This window comes from Miniopterus schreibersii (assembly GCF_964146895.1).
Source record: "Miniopterus schreibersii genome assembly, chromosome: 4".
Lineage (NCBI taxonomy): Eukaryota > Metazoa > Chordata > Mammalia > Chiroptera > Miniopteridae > Miniopterus > Miniopterus schreibersii.
In genome coordinates, this window is record NC_138105.1 from 62,873,487 (window position 1) to 62,878,963 (window position 5,477).

Here is a 5,477-nt window from a genome sequence, read left to right on the forward strand (position 1 = left end):
GTGGTCTACAGCAATGATGGTGGTCTATAGCAGGGATGGTGGTCTACAGCAGAGATGGTGGTCTACAGCAGGGATGGTGGTCTACAGCAGAGATGGTGGTCTACAGCAGAGATGGTGGTCTACAGCAGGGATGGTGGTCTACAGCAGGGATGGTGGTCTACAGCAGGGATGGTGGCCACAGCAGAGATGGTGGTCTACAGCAGGGATGGTGTTCTACAGCAGAGATGGTGGTCTACAGCAGGGATGGTGGTCTACAGCAGGGATGGTGGTCTACAGCAATGATGGTGGTCTACAGCAGGGATGGTGGTCTACAGCAGAGATGGCGGCCTACAGCAGGGATGGCGGCCTACAGCAGGGATGGCGGCCTACAGCAGGGATGGTGGCCTACAGCAGGGATGGTGGTCTACAGCAGGGATGGTGGTCTACAGCAGAGATGGTGGTCTACAGCAATGATGGTGGTCTACAGCAGGGATGGTGGTCTACAGCAATGATGGTGGTCTACAGCAGGGAAGGTGGTCTACAGCAGAGATGGTGGTCTACAGCAATGATGGTGGTCTACAGCAGGGATGGTGGTCTACAGCAGAGATGGCGGCCTACAGCAGGGATGGCGGCCTACAGCAGGGATGGCGGCCTACAGCAGGGATGGTGGCCTACAGCAGGGATGGTGGTCTACAGCAGGGATGGTGGTCTACAGCAGGGATGGTGCTCTACAGCAGAGATAGCGGTCTACAAAGAGAGAGGAAGGAAGCAACTTTGCAATGAGGCCAGGGGTGGGTGGGGAGCTGATTTATGATTGCTTTCCTGGTTCTTGCTTCTTGGGAGAAGGGGTTGCACTCTTTGCTTTGGGTTCCACGAAATATTCCTGACACTCCTTCTGCCTTCAAAAACAGCTTTTAATTTTGAAATAATTATAGGTCCAGAGGAAGTTGCAAAGATAGTACAGAGGTGTCCCCTGGACCCTTCACTGTTTCCCACATGGTTACAACTTCCATAACTCTAGCACGATATTAAACCAGGAAATTGACATTGGTACAATGTCTGCCATAAAGATCTTCTTACTGCTATCCCTATATAGGCACCACTCCTCTCACCATTCCTAATCCCTGGCCATTTCTAAGCTGTTTTCTATCTCTATAATTTTGTCATTTTGAGAATATTCTTTTTTTTTTTAATCCTCACCTGAGGATATGTTTTTATTGATTTTAGAGAAGAGGAAATGGAGGGAAAGAGAAAGATCAGTGTGAGAGAGAGACATAGATTAGTTCCCTCCCGTAGGCGCCCTAGCTGGGGATCTAACCCAAAATCTGGGTATGTGCCCTGATCGGGAGGAGAGCCCACAACCCTTCTGTGCATGGGATGATGCTCCAACCAACAGAGCCACACCAGCCAAGGCTCATTGTCATCTTAAGTTGTGTTGTTGTTTTTTTATTACTAGTAACATTGAATATTTTTTTCATGTGTATATTTGTTGTCTATATATCCTCATTGATGAAATGCCCCTTCATATATTTGCCCATTTTCTAATTGGGGTGTGTGTGTTATTTTACTGTCAATTTTTGATATAAATTATCTTGTTTTGTTAGCAAGTTGGAATGGTCTTCTGTTCCTTGCAGACTCATGGTTATTCTACTTTGGTCTTTAATGACAATTATAATAATAGCTAACATTTATTGAGCACATACTTAGCGTCAAGCCTATAAGCGACTCACAGGTTTTAGCTCACTTTATATATGTTGTTTTTATAAACACCATATCTTATTGTTCTAATCATTAACTAAATCATTATAATTTAGTTTACAAATAATTAACATAAACAAATAGCTCCAGCTAAATTCGAACGGACTGAGTTTCTGTTTCTGTTGATTGAAAAATATCTAGGCCACTGATGTCACAAGAGTGCACGAGTCACAACAGCTGCTCTTCAAGTGAAATAACAGCATAAACAGTTAAAAAAAACATTGCATAGTGCACACATTTTTATTTGCTTTAAGTAAATACCTGACAATGTTCAGTTCAACACATTCTACAGAAAAAATCCCCCAAGCTATAGTCTCCTCCTAAAATAAAGGCAGAAAATAAATGTCCATTTACACTGTATAATTTTTAAAAACCTCGTCACTGTGAGTGAGGCAGATATATGCGCGGTGTTCAGATACCTGAATTCCTGTGGGAGGCTAGGACTGTATTTCCTGAGGTTTCGGAAGTAGAGCAGGGGTTTGTGGAGGGTCCCCAAGGTGACTGTGCAGTTGGCCCTACAGCAGAACTACCTCTGCGACAGGCAGGGCCCCTTTGGGGACTGGGCCCGGGGGCTGTAAATGTGAGTTATTGTGAGTCAAGTCAACACCTGGCTTCTGGATAATCAATCATCTATTGATTGTGTTTGTTGCAGCTTCTTTCCACACTTGGAAATTGACAGGAGGGTGCAGAGTCCCCATTCCCACACGTTAGACAGTCATGTTTCCACCCTTGGGAGAGGTAAATGATGGTGACCCTACGGTGCAGCCAGGCAGCACCTGGAGATTTGGGGATTCAGGGAATGGCCACCCCTGCCCCACCCTAGTGTCACTACCACAGTGCAACCTGAGCTGTGAAAGGTGGCATCAGCAGAGCAGTCACAGGTCTGCCCATCAGGGGCACCAAGTCCCTTTGACTATTGTTTAGCCACTGCATTTAGATGGATCGATCACAGTGAGCAGGCCCAGTGTGCAGCAGACTCAGCAGGTCCAGGGACAGCCTGTGCTCACCCACCTTTCGCAGTGAACCTTATGGCAGCTTCGGCTTCGGACATTGAGGTGTGAGGAACACGTGCCCATCTGCCTTTCGCCCACTTGTTCCCTGATTTCGACCCCACCCCTCTGAACCTCCCGGCTTTGACCTTGTTGACTTCTCTCCTGGTTTTGGTCTCTTCTCACCCTTAATCCTTTGGACTTGATGTTTGGCACATTTTCCTACTAAAACCATGTTTCTTTCTTTGTTCTATCACCATATTGCTTTATGCTACCTCAAGGAAGGCCTGGGCCACGCCTATCTAGTGAGGCCCCAGGGGCTGTGGCTCTACTTCCTCTCCCTCTTCCCAATATTTCCCTCCCCCACAAAAGTTCAGATCCAGCCTCACTCCTCCACAGCCAGGCTGTTTGCAATTGGCCTTTCCTCTCTGACTCTGGGGTGGCAGGCAAAGCTCTTTCTCACAGGGCTGTTGTGGGATTTGCTGATTACATTACCAGGGAAGAGGGAAAGAGGAGTTGTTGTTTCATGGGTATATGCTTTTAGTTTGGGAATATGAAAAGTTCTGGATGGTGGTGATAGTAGCACAACATTGTGGAAAAAAATAATATATATATCCACCCATTTCCCATCATAGCTTAGTACTCAGATGGTAGCTAGCTAATTCTAGAAATGGGGCAGCCCTCCCCACTACCCTTTGCCCCCCACCCTGGTCTCTGCTCTCAGGTCACGATGTCCTGTCCTGCCCATTCCCCCACCCTGTCCCAGCCCCACCCTCCTATCAGTCAGGGGGATCAGACAGAGTGCTCCCCTCCCCTAGTAGCACAGGATCTCTCATTGGCTGCCATCACCATGGCAACTCACTGTCTCCTCCCCACCCCCTCACTTTCCAGAGCCGCAGATGTGTAGAGTTCCAGACTTCTCAGGGCTGGAGGGAAGAGGAAAGAGAGATGGGGGAGGAGAGAGAGGCTCCCTGACTGCAAAGTCAGCCGCACAGTTCACGGTTACCTGGATTCCGATTCCTGCCTGGTGCACAGTGTGGCCTCTACTGTCTCCCCATGTGGAGAAACCACTCCAATATGCTTAGGCACACATGATCCCCTCTGAAATGGGCCAGCTCAGGGCCCCAGGGCCCTGGGTTAGTGGCACGTGGCAGGTGTGCTGTTCAAACAGAAGGGTCTCCTGCTGCTGGCCTAGGGCACTGCAGGGGGATGAAGAGAGAGCCCACGAGTGGGGGAGCTCTGAAGCCTCCCAAGGCTGTCCAGGTCATTTGTTATTCCGGCCACCCCTGGGCGTGGTTGGTCAGTGGGGGCACCTAACAGATGCTCTCCCCACCTGATGAGTCAGTCACACAGGGCACTGGGTAGTGAGGCCCCAACTAGCAGGGCCCAGCTGTGGGGTGCAGGCCATGGTCAGTGCCAGAGCCTGAGAACTTCCTGCTTCCCCAACCACCTGCAGAGTGACCACACCACGCATCTTATACGTGCGTGGACTGCAGTGTGCAAATGCTCATTGGTGCTCTTGTAGTTTAAAAACATAATTTAAAAGCATGGGCTGAATTCAAGGTAACCTTTGTCGTTAATGTATTCTCAGCAGGGGCGTGGAGGGTCCATGAAGTTGATTGCGGTTGAACAAACCCTCCTTGAAAAGAGTGAAGCCCTGAAATTCTGGCACACACTCCCACGTGGATGAACCTTGAGGACAGGATGCTCAGTGAGAGAAGCCAGAGACAAAAGGACGAATATTGTATGATTCCACTTACATGAGGTAATACATGAGGTAATGAATTTGAGACAAAAAGTAGATTAGAGTTTGGGGTGGAGTGGGGATAGGGAGTGGGGAGCTAGCATTTAATGGGGATAGAGTCTCCGTTTGGGAAGATAAAAAGCTCTGGAGATGGATGGTGGTGACGGCTACACAGCACTGTGGCTGTACTTAGTGCCCCCGAACTGGAGACTTAAAAATGGTTAAAACAATAAATTTTGTTAAGTGTATTTGACTACAATAAAAAATTTACACACACACACACACACACCAAGCAAAACGGGGGTGAGGCAAGGCTAGGTGGTGGACCATGGGAGTCCGGGATGGAGGACACACCCAGGGAAGCTTTGACAGGGAGAGGCATTCAGGAAAAGGGGGCTTGCTCCAAGGCTGTCTCCCCCTCAACTGCCTCACCCTGCCACCCCCAGCTGCCTGGCTGAGGGTAAGCAGGTTGAGAAGGTTACATTGGGGGCCCCCTGCCCCTCCCTGAGGGAACTAAAGAAACCACCTTGGATGACCCATTGCCTCCCATCATGGTTCCACTTCATTTAGGAATCCCCCAGGGCAGTGATGAGTCTCGGCTTCAGTCCTGATCAGGGAGATCAGGAGGACCCTGTGGAAGGCCCACGTGGGCTGGCTGGGCCGTGAGGACCCACCAGCTCTGGTCAAGTAGCCACAGTACATGTGTGGCAAACACCACAGCGAGGTAGTGAGAGGGAAGCCTTGCTCTCCTGGGGCCCCTGTGCTGCACCTTCCCCACCCCAACGTCTGGGGTGCCTGCAGTCCCACCTTGCCTCTGAGTCACTGATCAAACCCACCAGCCCTTCTGACGGAGATGGAAACAGGCAGCAAGCCCTCCGGGAAGCTATTTTAAGGATTCATCTGTGCTTTCTGGTTTCTCCTCTAGATTCCATATTCTCCCACCCCCAGATCTGAAAGAGCTAGAGGTTCTGGAAATCATTCATCATTCCCCCTCTCCAGGTCCTCTC